This window comes from Canis lupus, chromosome 32 (genome assembly GCF_011100685.1).
Source record: "Canis lupus familiaris isolate Mischka breed German Shepherd chromosome 32, alternate assembly UU_Cfam_GSD_1.0, whole genome shotgun sequence".
NCBI classification, from domain to species: Eukaryota; Metazoa; Chordata; class Mammalia; order Carnivora; family Canidae; genus Canis; species Canis lupus.
The window spans coordinates 11578303-11604900 of NC_049253.1; the positions used below are offsets into that span (position 1 = coordinate 11578303).

The following is a 26598-nucleotide window of genomic DNA, read 5'->3' on the forward strand; positions in this document are numbered from 1 at the left end:
ACTTGATTTCTACCTACTGCTCTGATTTTAAAGCTTGCCACTTCCAGTTGTCATTCTTCACTATCTGAAACTTCCAGTTTGTTTAAACCAGTGATTTCACCTGTCTGAAAATTGTCTTCCACTTCTCTTTTGGGCTAACTCATTCAATTTAGATATTCTAGTGGGTGGTTGTATAGCACCCTAAACTTCACGACCATAAGTTATTACATCCCTACAGCTGTTTAATTATCTGCCTTTATTGCTGAACAATGTTAGTTCACACTGAGTGTTTAATATTCACCACACCCTATTAAGCATTTTCCTTAGCATATCTTTGGTGATTCCCACAACAATCCTATGAGGGAGATGCTGGATTACAAATAATTAAACTGAGGCTTAAGTGAAGTTGTTTGCTTAAATCTTACAACTAGAAAGCCCCGTAGAGTGAGATGTTGGTCTTACCTATCATTTGATTCCTAGCAACAAATGTATACCTAGCCTTTAGATGTAACTAGCACTTAAATTGCATTTAGAATACACTGGCCATGTCACAATCTTGTATATCAACAGCATGAGGAAACTGAGGGATAATGGTTAAGCGACATGCACATGGTCACACAGCTAAGTAGCTAGGCTGGGATTTAAACCTAACCATCTGGCTTCAGAACCACTGCACTGTTTTTCCTTTGCATGAGCAGAAATATTAAGGCAATGAATGAAACAGTCAATAAACCAAAGCAAATTGGGCCACCATTTAATAAAGCAATTCGTTCGTCTTAGGACTGCTCCCCTGAAATCTTTCACAGCACCAACAACAGAAGGATGAATATACAGTTCCTACAAAATGAAGACGTGTTTAAAAGAAAGAATTCTTTTTTATCTGGTAGCATCCTTGTTTTACTGAGTAGTAATTTTTTTAAAAATCAACTAAAATTTCCTTCCTTTTTTTTTTTTTTTTGCACTGAAATATGTACTCAAATAACATTCTCCAGAGAAAATGGGGAGAGAAATCCAATAGAATTATGGTGAAAAGTTGAAGTCAACTAGCTATACTGGAAGAGAGCTGCTGTGGTCTAGGGAGAAAGAAAAAAAAAAAAAAGAATGGAAAAATCCTTGCAGTTCCTAACAAGGCAAAAAGTTTAGTTTGGCCTTGTCAAGTACAAATAGAACTTGGGTGGCAGAGAGAAAAAAGCAAAGGAATGCTTTCCTAGTTGTGTTTTTCTCCCTTCCCCAAATGGAAAATTTTATTGCTGTTTTTCTGATTTCTGTATTGTTTTGGTGGTTTCTACCACAGTGAATTGTTTTAAAAGATCATCTCAGCATTTTTTCCCTCTTCATAAAATAGAAGAAATTTGAATTAATGGGAAAACTTTTCTTTTTGGAGGATAATGACTTGGAGTATATGAAGGCAAGAGGATCTCTGAGTGAGGGCCTCTCTCCCAATTGTCAAAAGATATGTCCCTGCAGATGTTGGTAGCTCCCATGCAGGAACCTCCCAGCAATTGTCACAAGTTTGATGCTAGAGCTTTATTTGACGTGGCTACTATATTTTTTTTTAGAGACAGGAGACAATGGTTGTAGACTAGTGACGTCAACCTAGAGACAGAGAGAAGTTCCCCGATGAGGGGTAGGATTTGTGGGTGTGTAAGAGGTATAAAAAATTAGGCAGTTGGATGGATGAGTCCGAGGAGAGGGAAAGCCTGGAAATACTAATCTGGGAGTGGAAAATAGTTAAACCTATAAGAATTTGATGAAATTACCCAAGGCAAAGTCACAACTAGGAAAGAGAAGATCCAGTATTAACACCTGGGAAACTCCAACATTTTGTTCTCAAGTAGAGATGGAAGATGGAGAAACCAATAAAAGAGGTGGGTGATTAGAAGCAGTTATGCGAGAGAAAACCAGCAGATGTTTGGAGAGGAGTGGGGCATGAAGATAGAGATCAACAGTATCATGTCCCACTGTGCTGGGTAAGATACGTTTAGAAGAGCCCCCACCACACTGGCAATAATAGAGATACCTGCCAACCTTGGCAAGGACAGTTTTATGGGGAGATGGAAACCAAGGTAGAGTTTGCCAGAATGGCTTGAGGATATACTGGGGGACTGCATCTTAAAATATTTCCACCAAGAAAGAAAAGAGGAACAACAAAAGATAATAAACCACAAGGTCAAAATTAATGGGAAAGGAGGCAATGGCAGATAAGGCCATGTCAACACATTTTTGGAAAATGGAACGCATACGAAGTAGAAGCTGACTTAGCAGGGCATGCAGCATATACACCTAGATACCTGGGCACAGTAGCAGAGTTGAAGAATTTTGATAAGAAACAAGTCAGTTTGCCATGTAGAGCTCTTTAGATGTTCTGCACTTGGATCCAGCAGATACTTCAGAAGGTAGAGGTGAGTATCTGGATGAAAACAGAGATGTTGGTTGAAAGTTTTTATGCAATGATTGAGCTTACTGGTCCCCTTCCTTACATGACCCAGCCAGCAGACTACATTCCCATATGCTACCAGCCTGCTCAAGGAATCTTATTCTCTGGAGAAACTGGGTTAGAGAGAGATTCTTGACTTCAGGACACCTAGTCCAGTGAAAGGACAGAACAAGGCACGGAGTTGTAAGAATGTGGGTAGAATGAACATTTTTGTGCTGAATTATAGTTCTTAGACTCTTTTCTCTGCTACACTCTCAGAATTCTGTCAACAGACTGGTAAACAGATTGGAGGATTCTTCTCTGGAGAACCTAAATTAACCCTAAGACTGACAAATACTGATATTTTTCAGATTCACCCAGTGAAAAGGTACTGCCTTAGTCTGCTCAGACCACTATAATAAAATGCCTAGACTAGATGGCTTAACCACTTATTTATTTCTCACAGTTTTGAAAGCTGGGAAATCTGATGAAAGGCCTCTTCCTGGCTTACAGAAAGCTAGTTGTGTCCTCACATGGTGGAGAGAAGGATTTCTTTCTCTTCCTCTTCTTATAAGGCTATCAAGCTTATCCAATTAGGACCCCATCCTTATAATGTCCTTTAACCTTAATTACCTCCCAAAAACACTATCTCCAAATACAGTCACATGGGGTTAGGGCTTCAGTGTATGAATTTTATTTATTTATTTATTTATTTATTTATTCTTTTATTCTTTTATTTATTTATTCTTTTATTTTTTAATATTTTATTTATCCATTCATGAGAGACACAGAGAGAGGCAGAGACACAGGCAGAGGGAGAAGCAGGCTCCATGCAGGGAGCCTGACGTGGGACTCGATCCCAGGACTCTGGGATCACATCTTGAGCCAAAGGCAAAAGCTCAACCTCTGAGCCATCCAGGCATCCCATAATATATGAATTTAGAGGGGGATACAATTCAGTCCACAGCAGTAAGTAAGAAATAAATGTCGATTGTGTCTTTTAATACATTTTCAGATTGATGATAAATGCAAGAGGATCCATTAGAAGAGTGAAGAGGTTGTTATGCCCCAAGCCTTTCTAGAGGGCAGCCAACCTCTCCCAACTAGAACAGAAGACAGAGGGCTTATGGAGGGAGGTCTCTAGGTGAAAAATGGTATGAATGTGTTCAAATGTTTGGGAATATTTATTCATAGAGGTTCAGTAGATCTCTTGGAAAGAATTTAAAATAAAATAAACGGTAGACATATGCGAAGCTAAAGAAATGGTAGTTTTGACTCCAGGAAAAAAGAAAATGTTGTATGAAAAGGAAATATTCATTATATGCAACTTGGATTGAACAGTGAATATTTCCTGGATATAGTAATGTAAATGATTGCTGACAGCCAAAAATTGTAATAAAGCTATACTGAGAGGACGAGGAAGGAAAAGGATGTATGTGTGTGTGTACATCTCTCATGACATACTTCAACTTCTGTAACAGGAAGTATAGAGAAAATGTTTAAAATAGATCAATAAATAGCAGTATAATAATATAATTTTAAATACATAAATAATTGCTAGTAGAAGCAACATGAAAGTTGGAAGTGGTTTTTACTGTGAGTAGGGTGGCGAGCAGGATTGTGGACTGGGTAGGGCAGTGTTATTAGTGTTTACTAAAGCCTTTTAAGTACTGGCTGGATATTTAAAAACTGTATGTATATACTGGATAAAAATCAGTTATACATTGTAGCTTTTTAAAGTACATTGAATGAGGGACACCTGGAAGGCTCAGCGGTTGAGCACCTGCCTTTGACTCAGGGCATGATCCTGGAGTCCTGGGATCGAGTCCCACATTGGGCTTCCTACATGAAGCCTGCTTCTCCCTCTGCCGAAGCAGTTGGGGCATTTCTGTGGCACTGCTCTGTGGAATCCTGTGATCTCTCAGAATCAGTGTCCTCACAAGAAGATGTCTATTGCAAGAGAAAAGAAAACCCAGTTCCATGCGTGATATAGCTTCAAGTCGTGAGGACTGAATTCCATAGGAGAAGTAAAAAGAGTGATTTCCTACCTCTGCCCCTCTTGAGAAAAATGGTAAGAGGCCCACAATAGCTTTCTGTTGGTATCTTTGTCCAGACCCTGTGTGGCAATAATTATAAGGAGGCATAGAATAGTTCTTGTGGTCAAAGCTCTACAAGAGTATCATATGTAAGGATACATTTTATTACACTTGAGTGCCTATAACCATAACAATATGTTGTAAACATACACTGTTTACCTTCTGAACATTAATGAAACTACTATATTTGTTCAGAAGAACAACCAAAACTATAAAAGATTTCAAAACAAACCTAAAAAGCCCCTAAGGGAAATGACTTAGTTGGCCTGTGGATCATTATCTAATGATTTTTAAAGATTACGTTTTAAATTATTTGGCATCCTATGCTTCTCCTGTTCCCAGCATATTTAAAAGAATGATAGATCTGCCAAGTTTAATGTAATATAATCCATTATAAAAATTACTGAACTCAAATGCTATAGGCAGGGCTAAGCACAGGTATGTGCTTATCCATTTTGGAGAGAGGTTGTGATAACCAATATAGGAAGAATCAGCGTACCATATCCAGAGGGATATTTCATATGTATTCCCCAACAGAGATCCAACTGTCAAGTTTTCCATGATATTGTCATATTAATATGTTGGTAGATGAGTAGAGGCACTGCATCGTTTAGCTGCAGTGCATAGTTATACCACCCTAGAAGAGGGAGACTCAGATGACTTCAGGGACCAGGCTGGTAAATCAGATGGGACTGATGTTGGGACCCAAGAGTACATGTATTAAATTAAACCTACACTTGTATAGTAATCCCTCCTTATCCATGGAGGATACATTCCAAGACCCCCAGTGGATGCCTCCAATCACCAATAGTACCAAGCCCTATATATGCTATGTTTTCTCCCATACATACATACCTACGATAAAGTTTAATTTATAGATTAGGCACAGTAAGAGATGAACAACAATAACTAATGATAAAATAGAACAATTACAGCAACATACTGTAATAAAAGTTACATGAATGTTATCTCTCTTTTTCTCAAAATAGCTTATTTACTTTACTTACCCTTTTCGTGATGATGTGAGATGATAAAATGCCCATGTGGTGAGATGAAGCGAAGTGAAGGCCACAGTCTGTCATGACGTAGCATTAGGCTACTATTGACCTTCTGATGATATGTCAGAAGGAAGATTATACTACTTTCAGACCATAGTTGACTTGGGGTAACTGAAACTGTGAAAAGTGAAACCATGGATAAGAGGAGGAATGCTGTACATACATATACACATATATGTACCAGCACATTATGCTCGCCAAACAAGAGTCTGTTGGTCACATCTTTCCTAGGGGCTGCCAATTTGTGGTCTTTGCTTAGCTGTAGGACTACTACCCCTGTACAAACTCTAGGATCATAACTGACCTTCAGAGTCTCTAGGATTTCTGACTCTATCCTGGAGCAGAATTGATTTAGGCCTAAAATTAATTAAGTTAATCCTAAATAATTGCCTATCCTTCAAGTCCTGCTCAAACTCTACCTCATCCATGAAATTATCCCTTTCCCCCTCTGAAATGTAGCCTTGTCTTCTGCTGACCTTGCTTTGTATCTCTGTTACAACAATTCCACTGTCCTTTACTGCAATGGTTTGGGTATGTGTCAGTGTCAGCCTGAATGGCCCAGCCTTACCTATGAAAACTCATATAACTCTTAGTAAAATTTAATGGAAGGAATTTCTTAGTATTTTAACTGACATATAGAAATTACAAAAAATCCTGTATCTGTGACCAAACCAAAAAGTATCTCCCCCGACCAGAGTAGTTTCTCCATATTTCCCAAACTAGTGTTCCTCAGAACATTAATCCCAAGAGATACTTCTTGAAAAGTGCTCTGTGGCCAAATGCTGAACTCCATATCCTGATGAAGAGTCATAAAGCACATTGGCATTGTAAAAGCTGTGAGAAGATCAGAAGAGACTAAAGAAATGTTTACTTTTTTCATCAAAGATTAGTTTTATATATTTGACCATGAGATCTCTTTTTTAATAGGGCTATTTAATGGATTGCTCTCAGAATGTAGTCTTTGCATAGGCAGGGAGGACAGACTCTCGCTCCAGGCTGCCTACAACCCAATCCTCACCATTCATTGTCCTTGGGTAAATTACTTGACTGCTTGAGGACTAAGCTTTTTCATCTGTAAAATGGGTATAACAACAGTAAGACAGGGATCCCTGGGTGGCGCAGCGGTTTGGCGCCTGCCTTTGGCCCAGGGCGCGATCCTGGAGACCCGGGATCGAATCCCACATCAGGCTCCCGGTGCATGGAGCCTGTTCCTCCCTCTGCCTGTGTCTCTGCCGCGCGCGCTCTCTCTCTCTGTGACTATCATAAATAAATAAAAAATTTAAAAAAAAAAAAAAAAAAAAAAAAAAAAAAAAAAAAAAAAAAAAAAAACAACAGTAAGACATACCCTTATAGGGCTGCTATGAAGGTTAAGTGAGTTAATATATGCAAACTATGTGCCTCTGCCTAGATTTGGAGTTTAGATTAGAAAATCAGACCTTCAAATTCAACAATTGAAATATAAGATGCTGGTCTAAATGTTTGCTTTGCTACCAATAAAAGCTGTTTAGAGAAGGAGCCATGTTGGTGGGTTTGCTAACATGATCCAACACCTCCCTGCCTTATCCACCCCCACTTCACCCACTTTGATTCAAATGTCTCAGTCAGAGGCCAGGAAGGATATGCAGTCTTCCCTTGTAGGGGCAGAGTAAGCAAGGTAAGTGTCTGTCTTGGTATATTAGTGTGCTAGGGCTACTGTAACAAAGTATCACAAGTGAGGTGGCTTAGAGCAATAGAACTCTACATCTTACAGTTTTAGAGGCTAGAAATCTAAAATCAAGGTATTGTCAGGACCACTCCCTCTAAAACCTATAGGGAGGAATCCTTCCTTGCTTCCTCCAGTTTCTGGGAGCTCTGGATGTTCCCTGGCTTGTGGCAATGTAATTCCTACCTCTGCCTGCATCATCACATAGCATTCTCCCTTTCTCTTCATGTGGACTTCCCCCTATGTGTGTCCATCTCTGAGTCTAAATTTCTCCTTTTTATAAAGACATGGGTCATGTTAGGATAGGAACTACACTGAGGCTCTCATTTTAACTAGATTATCTCTGTAATCTAGACCCTATTTCCAAATACGTCACATGCTGAGGTATGGGGGTTAGGACATTGACCTATCTTTTTTATGGGGACACAGTTTAGCCAACAACACCCTGAGACCAGGTGTCTAAAATAGAGAAAATGGAACTGAAGATAAGTTCTGAAACTTCTTCTCCACATCACCAATCAGAGACATAATTTCTTCTTGCCTGAGTATCCAGCTGTGCTCCCAATACTTTCTCTCTTCCTAGGGCTAGAAATTTACCCCTCTCCCTATGGAAAGTGAAGGTGTAGGGAAATGTACCTCCCCTCCCTGCCCTATTCTCAAAATGTAGCCCAAGGAAAACTTTTGGAATTAAATAGGTATTTTGGAACTGCTTGTGGTCCTGCCTTAAAATTTGTCAGTTTTGTCTCTCCTGGGCTCAAGGATATATCCGTGTGTATTGAAGAAAACACTGGTTACCTAGACACTGGAAGACTTGAGTACTCCTTGGTGTTGCACTTGGGGCCACCTCAATTGGCTCTGCCCTTGGGACCTATGTTCCTTGAGGCCTGAATTTTTTTTTTTTTTTTTGGACAATATCCTCATTAGTCTTAGAAACAACTTTTAGCAGCTAATGAACAATAATAATATGTATTTAGATTTTTACTAAAGTTTTGGGGGAGAGGATGGCTATTCAATAATGAGAAAAAAGTGAAGTTGCACATGGAGCAGATAGTGTTTCAAAAAGAAATGAATAGAATAAGTCAGGCATTTTAGTCCAGGGAGAGTAGCTAGCAAGTGGTAAATGTTTATGAAGTGCTTGACCTGTATTGGCTCACTCAATCCTGAGGCCTGATGGTGGGCTGTAGGATAGGGTAATCTGCCTTCAGACTTGCACTTTTAAAAACTGAGCTACATATCCTCTTCTGCATGAAATAGAGGATGTTGCTCTTATCATTTTGCCCTGAGAGAGGTTTGTCTAAGTTTTTCCACAGCATTTGATACATTTGGAATTATTCCCTCCCTTGATTGTGTGATCCTCTGGAACAGGAACTGGTCTATACTCACCTAATTCGCTGCCTGTCACCTTGCAGGTAAGTTTTTAAGTTGAACGACTAAATAATTTTTCCCAAAGAGTTCTTTGAGGATTTTTCTGATCCACATAGATATTATAGTCTTCAAAGTAAAGTGATTTATGAATTTTGATTACTTCATACCCAGAAGCAAAAATGTCTAGGCTAAGATTTATATTCAAAGAAGGGACATTATGTTGAACATCCTTTATCATTACTTATAGCTTTGCCCACAGTTTGATCAAGAAAGCCCAATTTCTTCTTGGATCTCTTCATGGAAGTGTCCAGGTGCTCAATGCTGGCGCCTTAGTATCTTCAGGCAACCTGCTGAGTGATCACTTGCATAGGCTCTTTCCAGACTCAGTGGGATAACTTGACTCTCGCCATTATCAGTAGAGAAACACAGGCTAATCTGGTGCCCCATTCAAACCCGAAGTTTATTTACATGGTGGATTTTAGAATCCAAGTAGTTGACTGACTTTTGTGTTATATTCTACTTCCTATAAAGCACCTGATTTCTTGAGCCCCCGAAGCACTGGCTGGGTCTAATAAATTCACAGAAGGAAATGCACATATTGAAAGAATCTTAAATCAAAATCTGATGGTAACTGACCTTGTGACTCACTTTGGGAAATGGAAGGGGAAAGCAGCCCTGGCTACATAAATATATTTTGCAAGAAGTTGCTGTGGCCAACTTCAAAAAGGTTTTTGGTCTGTGTTCTCCTCTAGTATTTTGATGGATTCTTGTCTCACATTTAGGTCTCCCAACCATTTTGACTTTATCTTTGTGTATAGTATAAGAGAATGGTCCAGTTTCATTCTTCTGTATGTGGCTGTCCAATTTTCCCAATACCATTTATTGAAGAGACTGTCTTTTTTTCCAGTGGATATTCTTTCCTGCTTTGTCAAAGATGAGTTGACTATGGAGTTGATGGTCCATTTCTGGGTTCTCCATTCTGTTCCACTGATCTATGTGTCTGTTTTTGTGCCAGTACCTTGCTGTCTTAATGATCACAGCTTTGTAATACAGCTTGAAGTCAGGCATTGTGATGCCCCCAGCTTTGGTTTTCTTTTTCAACATTCCTCTGGCTATTCAGGGTCTTTTCTGGTTCCATACAAATCTTAAGATTATTTGTTCCAATTCTCTGAAGAAATTCCATGGTATTTTGATAGGGATTGCATTGAACGTGTAAATTGCTATGGATAGTATAGACATTTTCACAATATTTATTCTTCCAATCCATGAGCATGGGATGTTTTTCCATCCCTTTACATCTTCTTCAATTTCTTTCATAAGTGTTCTGTAGTTTTTAGAGTATAGAACCTTTACCTCTTCGGTTAGGTTTATTCCTAGGTATTTTATGGCTTTGGGTGACTTGATGGGATGAGCACTGGGTGTTACACTATATGTTGGCAAGTTGAATTTAAATTAAAAAAAAGCCCTGGTTAATTAGCTATTTATTAAACCCAACACCCTTGTCCTTATGTTATTCTAGACAATTTGTCCATATAGAACAAATGCCAGAGCAAGGGGAAATGATGTATGCATGGGAAAATAGGTATGGAGGCTGGGTGAGGGCCAAGTGGTAGGAATGGTGGCAAAGAGTATGTCTCTTCTGTTTTCTAAACTCAAGAGAGGAAAAAATGGATATTACTTCTTGGTCTGGTGGATTCTGGCAGCCTAGATCTTCAAATATTTGTTCAGGAACTTCTGTGTCTTAATTCAGTCATTCATTTATTTGTTAATTCATTAACTTGAATAATAAGCATGATTGTGTACCTATTATATGCCAGCTACTCAGTGGCAACCTTAGAATATAGAGATGAATGAGATCTATTGCCCATATTTCAGAGTTTAAGAAGAATTTAAATATGGAAACAGAGTAGATTGGAAACACCTTGAAGGCAGGAATACGACTTATTCATCAGGTAACACTGATACCTGACATGTTGACGGTACATAGTAGGCATTTAATAAATGTTGGTTGATCTCTTAATGAAGATATTGGTGATCCATTAATAAAGCAATTATCACATTCTGGTGTTAAATTGCAAAACACATGTAATACAGTCAAAGACTTCAATAAATGCCACAAAGTGATCTGCATCTCAGGGTAGAGTGCTCTTCCTTAACACTAGCTCATATTTCATTCAGCTATGGCTCAACCTGAGTGAAACAACTGATATAAAAAGGGCATCAATTGTTCTAGTTATCTCTGTGAAAAGAATAGCATGGCATGGGATGACAGTTGCTATGTGGACATTTATAACAGTGGTGTGTTTATATTCTTATTGATTTCTGATAGCACTTTAAAAATAGAAGCCATAAATTATGTATAGCCAAGACCTATTAGGAACTGCAAGGGAACTACACTTAAAACAAATGGCCCAAGAAATGTAAAGTCAGCTGGCTTAGAGTAAGAATTTCTAACAATAATTTATCTGTAACTGCTACTAGTCATGCTATGGCCTTACGAATGCTAAGGGGTATCTCTGGTGTGGCTACAGCCAGGGGTCAGGGACAAGCCGTGGAGAGTATACATATGACTTAGTGCCTGTCAAGGACTAGGAGTTATTACCAGGGGCTCTAGGATTATGCTTATCTCCATGGATGACTGCCTATAGAGGGCCACAAAGTTCCCTCCATGAGACTTTATAACTGAGCAGCATTCTCTTCATAACATGATATGGAAAGAAGAGCGTGAGATAGAGTTGCATGTGTCTTGTCTCAGCGCCAGTGACACTGCCAGCTTGAACATGCTTCAACTATGGCTTTCCCCATAGCTCATAAGGAGGCCTTGAGGCAACAGCTGTCCTGCAACAAAGTAGTGGCATGCTCATTAAACTCTCCTAGTCAAAGAACTCTGTGGATAAGGGATTAGACTTGGCACTTCTACAAAGTGGTCTCCTTGGAGTTCAGGGCCAATAACATACGACAATTTGAGTAGAGGCACTGCAAAGATTACATTCCTTAGCTTCACCTAACATTTGAAGACATGCAAACAGCTGCTGGGAGTGCTTGAATGCCTTCTAACTGTGCTAGTGGAGGAAAATGTCTAGAAGAAAGTGGGAAAAGTATACAATCTGTGTGGAGAACAGAGGAAAGCATACAAATAGCCTCTGACTATCATGCACAGGCACTTTGTGGCCACCTGTACCTGGCGTTCTGCTAGCACCGGTCAGGGAATGAGCTAGTTGTTCTTCTGAAGGATGGTTGAATGACTGGGGCTGGATAACAATCTCTGAGCATGAACTGGCTCTATGACAATTAAAAGGCATGTCCTAAGCAAAAAAAAAAAAAAAAAAAAAAAAAATTCAACTGATATTTATTTGTTTACTACATACTAGTTGCCAGAATTACAGAGGTGAGAGACCCAGATTACCTTGACAGAGTTTGCTATAAGCCTATTGAGAAAAAAAAAAAAAAGCTTTAAAACCAAGTCATAAAAATACATACTTTCAAAAAGTGATATGTGTTCTATTTATTTTTTAAAAAATTTTATTTATTTACTTGACAGAGAGCACACAAGCAGAGGGAGTGGGAGTGCGAGCAGGGAGCCTGATATGAGATCTGATCCCAGGACCCCAGGATCACTAGCCGAGCCAAAGGCCAGACGTTTAACCAATTGAGCCACCTAGGTGCCCCATGATATGTGTTTTAAAAGAGAAGTACAGGATTCTTTGAGGCATGTTATAGTAGAGCCTAAATTAAATTTGGGCATTGGGGAAAGACATATTTTGAGGAAATGACATTAAGCTGAGAGCTGAGAGTTGAAGGCTGGAGTTGAACTTAGGAGAGAGAGAGAGAGACAGAGAGAGAGACAGAGAATGTGCCTGTGTGTGTGAGGGATAGAAGATAAGTGCTGGGAAGATGGAAAGTATCCTGGGCAGAAAGAACAGCAAAGATCTTGTGGGGAAAGTCTGGCCCTTTTGAAGAATAAATAAGAAAGCCAGAATGGTTGTCGCATGGTGCCTGAGACAGACATGGGTATGACTTGAAGTTGGGGGTAGGCAGAGAACATGCCATTCAGGTTTCTTAGGCAATGTTGAGCATTTGTGATTTTTATCCTAACGATGGAGTGTGGTTGTTAGTGACCTGCAGTGGGCAAATGGATTGGGGGATACCCCAGCTACTGACCTGAATGATAGTGCTTCTCAGCAGTGTTTTTTTTTTTTTTTTAAGGGATTATAGTGTCACCTTGGATGTAATGTGAGAGAAACAGGGTCACATTTCATAACACATTTTGTAGGTTATCAATGGTGGTGATAGTGGTTTATCAAGGTTGTGAGAAAACTATGCAATCATGCAAGAAAATACTTCATGTTAACTGATCTCCCACAAACTTTAAATGCCACGAGCACATGGGTAAACTTCCAAGAAGGAGGAGCCAGTAAATAGAGAGGGTCCCTCCTGAAAGGTGAGTCTGAAGACAGTTGTTCAACCAACATCCTGCTCTAACAGAACCTCTCCTTGCAAGCTGTTCCCTCCCACCCATCAGCTCAAGAAATAAAAGGGGAGTTTAAATAACTCATTCACTGACCCTTCTCCTCAGCTTGAAAATTTTTTTTCCTGTATGTTTCTTAGGAAAGAGTAACCAAAAAATACCAAGCTGCAAATCTTTAACACTCCAAAGAATGCCTATGGTGCTGCCCACATTTGCAAAGCCTGAGCTGGGATTTGTTTTTGATTAAGATCCTCACAATAATCCCAAGGAGCATGTACCTTATAAGATTTTTTTTTTTGTAAGTATGCAATTCAACATATTTTGCATTTCACCTGGGAAGTGATTTCTCTTTCTTTTAAGTTTGGTGTGTGGGAAGCATATGTATAATTATGTGTCAAAACCTACAATCCCAATGAATCAGGGAAAACCTATGGATTAGTAGAGGAAAGGGCTATCATTTCAAGGTATGTTTTTATGAGTTCAACCATTAAATATTTAAGAAGGAAGTTGTTGTCTAAAAGCATTATTTATAGACTATCACATAAAATATATGATCTATTGTTTACAGATATATTAGGTCAGAAGAATATTAAATTCTTGGTTTTAAGTAAGTATTAAAGATGACAACCGTGACTGCTATAGAATGAAACTGAATGGGTTGGAGAGGCAATGGAATAATTGTTTCAGAAGATTGAGAATGAGAACAAAAAAGTGCTAGGATTGCACAATATATATGAATTCCATACACTGCTCAGTAGATGACTGACGGCCTCTAGTCCTAATAAGGCAATAAATCTGAACTCATGCTTAACTTATTATGTGCCTTACTCTGTAGAAAAATCATTTCATTTTCCTCTCATTTGTATAACTGAAATGGGAAAGTAATAAATACATACTTGACAACCAGAAGTATGGCCACAAAGAAAAATGGTTCTAAAGTCTTGGCAGATGAGGGCTGGATTCATAGAACTAAGCAGTATGAAGTTTGAACAATATTTCTCAAGTCCTATATGCCACAGGATTGTGCAATTGACCTTCTAGAAAGCATAGCAGGCCAGTCTTAACAATGAACAATACAGACTCAGTATGACATAAAAGCTTCATCGTTACTAATTCTTGATTGTCCATTGAGTCGCATCTTATTTTATTTATTTTTAAAAGATTTTATTTATTTATCCATGAGAGATACAGAGAGAGTGAGGCAGAGACACAGGCAGAGGGAGAAGCAGGCTCCATGCAGGGAGCCTGATGTGGGACTCGATCCTGGGACTCCAGGATCACACCCCAGGCCAAAGGCAGGTGCTCAACTGCTGAGCCACCCAGGCATCCCTTATTTTATTTTTTTAAAAGATTTATTTATTTGAGAGAGAGTCAGTGAGCACAAGCAGGGGGATGGGCAGAAGGAGAGGAAGAGAGAATCTTCAAGCAGACTTCCCAGGACCCTGAGATTATGACCTGAGCTGAAATTAAGAGCCAGCTACAAAAAAAAAAAAAAAAAAAAAAGAGCCAGCTACTTAACCGGCTAAGCCAACCCAGGTAACTCCATTAATTCCCATATTAAAACTCCAGAAATTCCATACAGAGTGCAAGGGAAATGAGCACTTCTCAGCTGTGAACATGGCTCTAAGGGCAGAGGGTAAAATTCAGATTACCATTCAAAGCTTTATCAAGGTTGTGATAGATCCCCAAAGTTTGTACCACATTTTAGTTGTTTAAAAATTAATTTTTCTTTGCACTTACGTAGTTTTCAGGAAACTTAAGGACCCATTTAGGTATCATGCTAATATTTTAAGGAATGATCTCTAAAAGTGTTGTTCTAATGATTTATTAATTAGTATTTGAGAAGTGCTGGTAAAGAAGGAAAGGGTGCATCACTAATCACTGTTTTATTTAGCATTGCATAGAGATCCCTTCTGCTTTTCTGATTTGTGTTGGTGCTTTGTTTAGTGTTATAGTTGAAGTATATTCAAGTATTATTGAAATGGAAACACTATTTAATTTCTTTGTTGTATTGTCTTACTTTGTATGAGGATTCTTTATAATCTCCAAACAAGTTGTGAAGTCCTTAAAAATAAAAATAAGTAAATGCTGAGAGCATCAAGATATATAACTTCTTCAATAAACTGAGAGTTTCTGAGATAGTCATAATTAAGAAAAGAAACTTCTAGAATAGTAACTAAATATTTACTTTGTAGGTCCTACGTGTTAATGTTTTACATATGTTAATAAATTGTAAAGCAGATGAAATCCAAAATTCTGTTAGTTACTTAAAAGGGCTTTGAAGAAAAAAATCTAGAAGCTGATTTTTTTAGTTATAGCAATTGAGATATTAGTTTTTTTTTTAATTTTTTTTTAATTTTTTATTTATTTATGATAGTCACAGAGAGAGAGAGAGAGAGAGAGAGGCAGAGACACAGGCAGAGGGAGAAGCAGGCTCCATGCACCGGGAGCCCGACGTGGGATTCGATCCCGGGTCTCCAGGATCGCGCCCTGGGCCAAAGGCAGGCGCTAAACCGCTGCACCACCCAGGGATCCCGAGATATTAGTTTTAAGTATACAACTGAAAGGCCCCATCTTCCTGCCTTCCTCCCACTAGCTGCCTTTATTTGAATATCCTTTATGGGACACTGAAAACCAGAGGAAAGGATACTTACTTGAAATGGTTTCTTTGGATTCTTTGGCAGAGGAAAAAACTTACTGCTTAAAATATCATGAATTCGGGGATCCCTGGGTGGCTCAGCTGTTTAGCGCCTGCCTTTGGCCCAGGGCACGATCCTGGAGTCCCGGGATCAAGTCCCACGTCGGGCTCCCAGCATGGAGCCTGCTTTTCCCTCCTCCTGTGTCTCTGCCTCTCTCTCTCTCTCTCTCTCTCTCTCTCTCTCTGTCTATCATGAATAAATACATCTTAAAAAAATATATCATGAATTCTTGCAGTTGAGGAAATAATAAATCCTTCTGATATGAACCATGGTCAGATATGTAATACATCTGAACCATTTTCAGATATGTAATACATTTCATTTGCTGAAACAGTAGGGCCTCATTAACAAATTTTGTGTGTGTGTGTGTGTGTGTTTATATTATGTTTATATTGTGACACAAAACAACATAAATTCTGCTAACTGTGGGAACTAGCTTCGATTAAGTTATTTTATAAGACTGCAAGGGGCTTAAAACTTTTTAAACTTTAGATAAAGCACAGTAACGTTACTGCTAGGCTACTGATTAATTTCAACATCTGATATTATGTTTCTTGCGAAGATCTATGCTTGGACTTTGGATTATAGACTTTCCACACCCCATACTTCTACATCATTTAGTTCTCTGGAAGTCATTTCATAGATTTCTAGAATCTATTAGAAGGAGGAAACTTAATCCACTGCTTTATTTCAGGAGTTTTAGAAATTGAGGAGATAATCAGAAACTCAGTAACAAGTTTCTTTCATTATACTGTCTAAGGAGTTTTGACTCACACTTCTTTTCGCTCTTCATTTTCAATATTATTTCTGCAGGTTGTTTTGAGCAATAAAATAATAAAAGTCTAAAAATACAGTCTGTGTGTTCTGGGCAGTTTCTGTCTAAAGCAATTAGTAACAATCTGGGACTTGGCAGAGCCTTTCAAATGGGATTTGCCTCAGCCATGCTTTAAAGAGCAAACTAGTGATCAATGGTTTATTAAATACTCTTGGGTTTGTAAGCTCTTGAACAGCTTGGTCTACCTTCAGCTTGTAATTTACCTCTGGAACTTCAAATTCAGGTTTAGTTGTCATTCTGGATACAAATGAGTTGTGTAAATAACAGGTAAGGTAGAGACTACCAGCTGTTCACCAAGTTTTTTTCCATCCTTTTCTAAACTACAGAGTTCTGGGTGGGCCCATAAACCTCCCTAAGAAAACATAAATGGTAGTGATGTGTGCCATTTCCAGGTTCAGGCCCTGAAACAATTGCATGCACATGCCTCTTTAGACCATGGAGGAGAAGCAAGAATCCTTCATTCTTGCAGCTAACATTTACTGAGAGTCCACTCCCTGCAGGCAGCATTCTAAGTGCTGAGGATGTATCAGTGAACAAGAAACCAGAATCCCTGCCTTTGCCCAATCCCAGCTTGAACTCAGATGGACAATAAGAAAAGGTAAATAAGTACAATGTACAGTTTTCTAGGAACAAATGCTAAGGAGAAAAATAAGGCAGAGAAGGGAGATTTGAAATGTTGACTAGGTATTAGGCCATTATAGGAAATGAAATGAGACCAAACACAGGAATAGACAAGGCAACAGGGCAGGGGTGGGGGGAGGGGGAGAGGGAGAAGCTGTTGCATTCTGGATGTATGTTGAAGGTAGAGCCAAGAGGATTTACTGAGGGACTAGATATGAGGTATGAGATAGGAAAAAAGGAAGAGTCAAGATTTTGGCTTGAGGAACTTGAGAAATGGTATTGCCATTAATTTAGATTGGGAAGACTAGAGGAGAATTTGGAGGGAAATATTTGGAACTTGGTTTTGGACATGTCAAGGTTGTACCCATTAGATTCCAACTGAAGTGTTAAGTGACCAGTAAAAATATGGTCAAAATAGACTAAGAGTATTTATTTGGAAATCATCAATATAGATGATATTTAATACTGCAAGACTGGGTAAGATCACCCAGGGAGTGAGTGATTTAGAAAAAAAGAGATGATCTGGGGTGCTTGGGTGGTTCAGTGGGTTAAGTGGCTGCCTTCAGCTCAGGTCACAATCTTGGGGTCCTAGGATCAAGCCTCGAGTTGGGCTCCCTGCTCAGCGGGAAGTCTGCTTCTCCCTCTCCCATCCCAGATTATGGTCTCTCTCACTCTCTCAAGTAAATAAATAAAATCTTAAAAAAAAAAAAAGAAAAGAAAAGAAAAGAAAAGAAAAGAAAAGAAAAGAAAAGAAAAGAAAAGAAAAGAAAGATAATCCAAGGACTGAACCCTGTACCATAACCTTTAGAAATAGAGTTGATGAGGGAGAACTAGCCCTCCCAAAACTGAGGAGGAGAGGCAAAAATAAATAAATAAATAAACAAACAAATAAATAAATAAATAAAAATAAAAAGTTAACCTGGTAAGTGTGATGATCTGAAAGGCAAATGAAGTAAGTTAGAAAGATGGAGGGAAATTTGATCCTTGAATAACTATGTAAAGCACAGCTGCCCCCTAATTCATCTGGTGAGACTGTTAAAGGAGAGAAAAATAGACTTCATTATTTTTAATCCACTGAAGTGTTGAGTCTCTTCGATAAAAAAAAAAAAAATTAAACTTTTACCCTAACATCAGGCAAATAGCAAATAATATCATCAACTAGATCTTCAACAACAACAACAAAGTCAACATTTATAAAAATCTGAGATACTAACTTTGAAATGTGATGTACATGTGTGTACACATGTGGGTGTCTTTGGAAGGGTTTGAACATTTCAATAATTTTTTTAAAAAACCCATATCATCTGGAGTCAACTCTACTAGTCAACTCTTTTATGGTCTTAGATTTAGAGAAGGACTTGTATCTGGGTAACTAGAATCTACTTATACTTACATAGAGATGATGAGGATCTTTTCCACCTATTTTATAGCGGTGTTGATTTTGTATTCCCATAATCTTCCCTTTTGCCAAAGAATTTCTAGCATGTTCCCAGTGTTTTGCAGGATCTAAATGCTAAAAGGAGGGCAGCCTGGGTGGCTCAGTGGTTTAGTGCCTGCCTTCAGCCCAGGGTGTGATCCTGGGGACCCAGGATCGAGTCCTGCATTGGGCACCCTGCATGGAGCCTGCTTCTCCTTCTGCCTGTATCTTTGCCTCTCTCTGTGTGTCTCTCATGAATAAATAAATAAAATATTTTTAAATGCTAAAAGGTACTCCTTTTAAAACATGACAGAGAACTCAACAACAGCAATAAGAACAAAACGGAGTCAAGTTACAAATGCAAAGCTGACTTTATCAAATGCATGCAAAGCAAACCTTGAATAGGAGCCACACCTTTAGATCTGGCCAAAATGGAAAGATCCTTGGTTGAGAAATAAAGAGGAGAATAAAAAGTACTTTGCGTAGTAGATTGCCAAATTTCCTAACCTATCCAAGAACTGCAGATTGCTAGAATCCTATCCAAGAACTGTAGATTGCTAGAGGCTAGATGGCATCACATCCCTAAGTAAGAAGACCTGGGTTCCCATGTCAGCCTAAACTCACACAAGCTGAGGACCTTGGACTTCGGGGAAACACCAATATCAAGGTCAGGAACAAAACTGAAGGCCAAACAGGGAGCCCGTTCAGAATGCTAGAAAGTGGTATCTATGCAGGTTGCCAAGACTAAAGGGGCCAGAAGCATTTCCCAACACTGGGCTCCTGTAATCAGAAATGTGAAAGTCAGAGGAAAAGACCAAGGGCAGTCAGTGAAGTGCTTTCAAGGAAGGAATGTTCCAGGGAAATTGTCTAGAATAGGGATGAGCCTTAGGTGGGTGTGTACTCTTTCCATATGAAACAATAAAATCTGTCTCAGTTACATTGTTTCAGTCTTCTTTCACTTATACACTTATTCCTTCACTTGTTCAAGCACTCTGATGCAAAAGACACAGAACTAGGCAGTGAAGATAACACGGTAAGCAGAGTAGACAGGATTTCTTATCCTCGCACAATTTACAATCTAGCAGAGACCTACAGAATCATCCATTTAATTTACAAACAAATGGTGCTTAGTACTTGTCAGTTATATTGTTCTAACTACTTTATAAATATTAACTTCTTTAATACTCAACAACCCATGAAGTAGGTACCATTATTGCCCTTGTTTTATAGGTGAGGAAACTAAAGTATAAATAAGTATAAATAAGTTAGGGTATGTTAGAGCAGGACTTGAATACAGGCAGCTTGGCATCAAGGTCCATGCTCTTAAGCATTTATTTACAAACTCTCATAAGTGTTCTCTAGGAAAAGTGTAGGGTGCAATATATATAATAGGTTATAACCAGGGGATCAGATGTAATTTGAAAAGAAATGAAACTAGAACAGAAATTCAAAAGAAGGTGTGTTCATTAGTGTTAAATGCTCCAAGTAGTTCAAGCAGTATGAAACTAAAAACAGAATATTGATATGTGCAAAAGGGAAGTCAGAGGCAAAAGTACTAAGAAAAGTTTCCGAGGATACATTGCTGCCAGCTTATGGTTAATTGTCAGAGCTTCTCAAAGAGGAATGCGTTGCTTTGTGAGGTGAGGAGTTCCTCCTTTTGTAGATTTCTTCAGAATAGGCTAAAAACTACCTACAATGGGATTATCACATAGTATGTGCTCAACAAATATATGCTTACTAACTGGTAAGGATATTATAGAGTGTTGGATTGTTAGACTAATTAAGATCTCTTCCAACCTTAAGATTCTAAATTTTAACTAATTCTGAATTTGTGCTAACAGTGAATTTAATTATGCTAAAGTTTTTCTTAAGACTTATCAAAATGGCTTGATATAGAAATTTATAGTGGGTGTAAGATTTTAGGGACTGTTTTAGGCAAATTGTTTTTAAATCTAATTTACATATAGTTAATGTGTTAATCTAAAACTGGATACTCTGTATCTTTTATTAATACTTTTGGCATGATTCCTGTGGTAGTTTAATATATATTACTATAGGAAAATAATAAAATTGTATTTATTTAAAGTAAATATATAGTCTAGACATTGATTTTGATCTTTCCCATCTTTCCCTAATTAGTTGTGTTAGTAGATAACTTCTAGAAAATGCACACAATGTCTGGCTATAACCCCATTCAAAGATTCACAGTAGATGTTATTCAATTAGTTTCCAAAAGATAATGTTTTGCTTACATTCTGAAATGTTTGCGTTTGTGGTATAACATACATTATAATCCTTGTCCCTCTGCTTGAAACTCTCTGCTTGGGGAAAGTGGCTATAAAGGACTTTCACTCTTTTCCATATGCCTCCCAATTTCTGAAAACCATGGAAACTCTGGAAGGATCCTAGTGGTGGCTCTGATGTTTTAATATGTGACTTGGATACCTGACTGCCACTGTCACACTGTAAGGGAATCTGAAAGGCAAACAGAGAAATGTGAATCCCTTGTCATTTGGAGGGAGAAAAGCATATTGGATAGAAAAAAAATTTTTAAAGTGGATTAATTTCATGGCACTCTTGGAACATTTAAAGAAAACAAATAATGACACAACGTAGCTGGTCAGTCCTCCATTTAGTTGTTCTTGCTATGCCAGCATTAAAGAGCTAATCTTAAAATGTCTCAGTGGTACTGTCTGAGGTAGCAATGGAGGGGTTCCAGAATGCAGACTCCGAATGTGCTTCAGGCTAAGACAGCTCCTGCAGTATAAATCAGATATCCACTGGAATCAAACTCAGCGAGGGTGGCACCACTATCACCCCAGCATCTGCAATAGTCCCTCCATTGATGGGCTATGTAAGTGGTTTCCAATTTTTCTCAATTACAAACCATGCACTACTAATTATCCTGTGCATAATTTTTGTGTACGAATTTCAGTAGATCTAAAGAAAAGATCTCTGGAAACAAAACTGCTGATTATAGATTAACTATATTTTACATTCCTGTAGCTATTTCCAAAATGCCCTTCAAGAAGTCACAATAATCTATACTCCTGAAATTTGTATTTCAGAAATATTGACCCAAGAAGAAAGGTACTAGGGAGGCAGCTATAAGCTATGTATGTGTGTCTGTGTGTGTTCATTAGAGATTAAAGCATACTTTATAAGATTCCTGTTGAATTCTAAGGCTTGCATGCTGTCTCATTCTCTGAGATCTGGGTTGATGGTAACTTCTAGCTCTATACTCAGACATGAGACATTGTTTCCCTGTGATTTGTTATATTGTTTTGGTGTGTGTTTTGGTGTGTGTTTTGGTGGAAATTCTTGGTTTGTCTGGTCATTTGGATTTTGTTTCTTCTGCCAGTTTTTGTTTTGTTTTGTTTTTGTTTTTTGACAAGGGAGAGATGGGGCAGAAAGAATGATAACCATGGGGGAAGTAGGAAAGGAGATATACCTTTTGTACATTTGGGTGTTCTTCTATCTAAAGCATTAGGTATGGGGCACAGAGCCTGATCAGGAAATCTCCAAAAGGGCAGGTTTTGACTGCATGTAGAAGGAAGCACAGAGGGGTTGCCATGCTCAGTACTTGAGATCATAGGTGCTGCTGAACAGGTACATCAAAAAGATAGAAAAAATCACACAGAAAATCCTTGTACAGTTACCTTTTCACAGCTATGCCTTTTTATTCTTGTCAACTTTGTTTTATATTTCAGGATTTTCCTACAGTATGTATGTATTATTGGAATGTGTTAGATTTCCAAATTGGAAAAGAGAAAGGAAACTGGAGAACTTGCGTTTTAGTTTTGCTACTTCCTAGTTCTGTAGCCTTGGGCAAATTTTAAAATCTTGAGTAGCTGCAGTCCTCTCATTCTTAAAATATGAATAAATAAGTTAATCATCAGGATGAAATGAGGTAATGTAGGAAAAGCTTAGTAGGCACGAAGGACCTGGTATACAATAGGGCCCAATGGATGGTCTTATTACCAAAAACATTATTATTACTAGTGGTGGGGATGGTAGTAAACATCTTTGACATAAAAGTAGTGGACTCTTCTAAAGATATCAGTTGACAAGAACTCCTTCAGAGAACTCACCATTGAAAAAGCATTGCAATTCTCAGGAAATGAAGTACAAGGAGAGTAAAGATAAATGCTACAGTTTTCTCAAGAAGAATGCTTTCTTACAGGTGGCTTTGCTTAGAGATTAACTTGAAATCTGAAGAAAACTTGATATACTTTTAATCAATATCTTCTAACAGGTGATATGTACTCTCCAGATTTTCCTCCTGAAACACAATTATTAGCTCTCACTCTGGAATCAGACACGCTAGCACTGATATTCATTGTTTGGGTATTCAAATGAAGCCCAAGATATTGTTTATGTTTTTTTTAAGGTCACACTGTCAACTTTTGTGAAAGTGCCCCCTTATGGATCAAATTAAGGTTTTTAATTCATTTATTAATAATCTGCAGGTAATTTCACTTAACTTTGGAGTATCTTTATGCCATTACAGTTGAACATGGATTGTCATGGTTCCTTAGAATTTATATATCAAGAAAAATAAAGCCATATTAAATTTCTGGCTGAGGAAGTTGGACTTTTCCCCAACTTTACTTGTTCGAAGTAAACAGCCCCCTCTCTCTCTACCAAAAAGCACTAACGTGAACTGATTTCTTTGCATTTTCTTGCTTTTCAGCATTTGTGATTTCCATCTCCTTTGTATTAGGGGAGGTCTTTTGGCTTATTCATAGTGAAATGATGGACATTTTTACTGTCAGGATTTTTCTTTTTAAATTTTATTTAATTATTCATGAGAGACACAGAAAGAGAGGCAGAGACATAGGCAGAGGAAGAAGGAGGCTCCCTGTGGGGAGCCCGATGTGGGACTTGGTCTAAGGACCCCAGAATCATGACCTGAGCCAAAGGCAGATGCTCAACTACTGAGCCACCCAGGTATCCCAGGATTTTTCATTAAAACCTGATTGTGTGTAAACCTGACAGGAGGCTTTTTTTGCTATCTTACTTTCGACTCATATTTCTAGTGTTGACCTGAATCCTAGAACCATCGATCCTCATTTCTTATTAGTAAATACCTTAGCTGTTATTGCCATTTATGTTCTTCTTATGTTCTTATGTTTTTCTTTCTTTTTTTTTTTAAAGATTTTATTTACTTATTCATAGAGACAGAGAGAGAGAGGCAGAGACACAGGCAGAGGAGAAGCAGGCATCATACAGAGAGAGCCTGATGTGGGACTCTATCCAGGGTCTCCAGGATCACACCCTGGGCTGCAGGCGGCGCTAAACCGCTGCGCCACCAGGGCTGCCCTGTTCTTATTTTTCAAAGTTGTTCATTTTCACATTTTTGTATTCTCCAAGCCTAACACAGTGCCTGGTATGTGCAGACTCTTTGTAAGTATTTATTGGTGCTAAAGCAACAAGTTTCTTTGGTTAAAAATCTGCCCAAGTATTTAATTGGCTAGATGTTGATCTGTGTTATCAGCCCTTTTGCACATTAAAACCATCTCAGTGATTTGAAAAATGCCAGTGCATAGCCTCCACTATATGACAATTTAGTCAGAATCTCAGGGGGCCCAGGCATTTCATAGTATTTAAAAGCTTTCCAGGTGATTCTAATATGTACTGGGGCTGAGAAATACTTATGCAGGTCACATTTCATAATTTATTTTATTTTTTAGTTTTTTTAAAAAAGATTTTATTTATTCGTGAGAGACACACACAGAGAGAGAGAGGCAGAGACATAGGCGGAGGAGGAGAAGCAGGCTCCATGCTGGGAGCCCACTATGGGACTCAATCCCAGGACTCCAGGATCACACTGAGCTGAAGGCAGACAACTCAACTGCTGAGTCACTCAGGCGTCCCCTTGTAATTTAATGTTTATCTGATTATATTTTTTCCCCTTTTGCAGTCATTACATTAATATCCAATAACCTAGATTTCCTATAAGATTTAACATAGGCTTTTGTCCAGTCTTATAGAAGCCAAGAAAAAAAAATCATTTTTTCACTCTCTTCTCCTTTCCACTTTTATTTAGTACTTTAAAAATTCAACATGAGAAGGGTGCCTGGGTGGTGCAGTTGGCTGAGTGTCCAACTCTTCATTTCAGCGCAGGTTGTGATCTCAGGGCCATGATCTTAGGGTGGTAAGATGAAGCTCCATGCCCTCGGTGGGCAGAGTCTGCTTAAGACTCCCTCTCCCTCTGCACCCCCTCTGTCCTCCTCAGATAAATAAATATTTTAAAAAAATTCAACATGATTAAGATAGAGATCTTGAAAGCAAAAGGGTTGCTTTCAATAAAGTCTCATAGCCTTTGTTCTACCCACTGGGTGTATTATGACCTCACACTTTGGTTACTAGGACAGAAATTAGTTCTAGAAATGGTACTTGGCAAGTACACATACATGGTGAGGGGATTCTCTTACAAATGTTACTTGTAATCCAACAAATAGTGACCTTGGGACTTGAAGGTTCAATGAGAGACTAGAGTTAAAATCTAAAAACCACTTAGAGTTCAGGGAGTTTTTGTCTTCAAAGGCAAAGCATAGTTAAATTAAGGGGTTTAAAATCATAGTTCTGAGTGTAATGTTTTTAAAAAAACTTAGTTTTTGTAGCTAATTTAGGGCATAGTTTTGTCTACAATTATAAACACTGCCTTCTAATCTTTTTTCCTCCATAATCCTAGCCTGTTTTTATGACACAGGGCAAGAAGTACCAGAATTAAAGGGCTTTTTAGTGTCCTTTTGTAGTAAAACACTGTATTCTTTCCAAATGAAGCAGCCACAAAAATTATGATCCCACTTGTAAAATAAATATTTGGATAATTAGAGTGTTTTAAAAAGAACTATCCCACACAAGAATATAAACAAGGAAATGTTTGTGTAATGAATAAAAATATTCTATCAGGGGAGCACAACATTTTGGAAAAATATTTGAAAAATATTTTTAGAAGATATGTGTTCTATAGGCATTAGCATTTTTGGAAAATCATGAAAAATAAGTCACTTCAAATTATTAACAAGTACTTTTGTACTAAGTTTATCAGATACAAAGAGAAAAACTGATTCTTAAGGGAAAATTTAGGAGGCCAAGCTAGATCATTTAGACCATCCAAATTCATTCTAATTGGATTTAGTTAAATTACAGGATAATGCACAATTTTTAAGGTATTCTTACATTTTATAATATTATTGTCATTTATTTTTATTGCTGTGTATAGTTATAATTTCACTACCCAGCAAATAACTCCAAAATTTAAAAAAAAATCTTAAACAGTACAACAATCTTATTATTTTGTGTTAAGATTATAAAACTTTAAATTAACAAATTAGGGATGCCTGGGTGGCTCAGTGGTTGGGCGTCTGCCTTTGGCTCTCGGTGTGATCCTGGAGTTCTGGATCAAGTCCCACATCATGCTCCTTGCGGGGAGCTTGCTTCTGCCTCTGCCTGTGCCTCTGCCTTCTCTCTGTGTCTCTCACGAATAAATAAATAAAATCTTTTTAAAAAAACAAATTAATTAATTAACAAATTAAACTATGTAGTTGTTTGATCAATACCTACCCAATGGAAATGCTTTCGGGGAAACAAGTCTAAAAACCAAACTCTGAATTAGTTTGTGTACATGAATTGATGCTTTATTCTATGTGTTCCATCATATCTTTCAGTGTTTTTGTGTGAACTAAATGGACTAAATATTTTTAAAGTTTTGGAAAGCTAGCCAGAAAGCATATCTATGAAGTATTCAAGCCATTATGATTGTACATATATATATATCAAAAGTATCAAATAAGCAGATTTGGAAGAACAATCAAGTTACCTGTGAAATTAATAGGAGAGTTCTACTCACAAACATGAGATCATGGCATATGATTATTGGTTTTCTACTCCTGGCTATACATTTTCAGTTTTACTCCCTTCTTTTCTTTTCTTT

At 38.0% G+C, this 26598-nt stretch overlaps 1 protein-coding gene across 7 annotated transcripts in view; it reads right to left on the reverse strand.

Moving 5' to 3' along the window:
- SGMS2 (sphingomyelin synthase 2) overlaps positions 1-26598 on the reverse strand; it is a 130704-nt gene that overhangs the window by 96365 nt on the left and 7741 nt on the right. For 5 of the 7 annotated variants that reach the window (XM_038581955.1, XM_038581956.1, XM_038581953.1 and 2 more), the window contains 2 exons: positions 5499-5666; positions 2271-2389 (listed from right to left, as the gene is read on the reverse strand). The gene's annotated coding sequence lies outside the window, so the exon portion shown is untranslated. Of the gene's footprint in view, positions 1-2270; positions 2390-5498; positions 5667-20908; positions 21132-26598 lie in introns of all 7 variants that reach the window. The other 2 variants (XM_038581950.1, XM_038581954.1) reach the window with 2 other exon arrangements.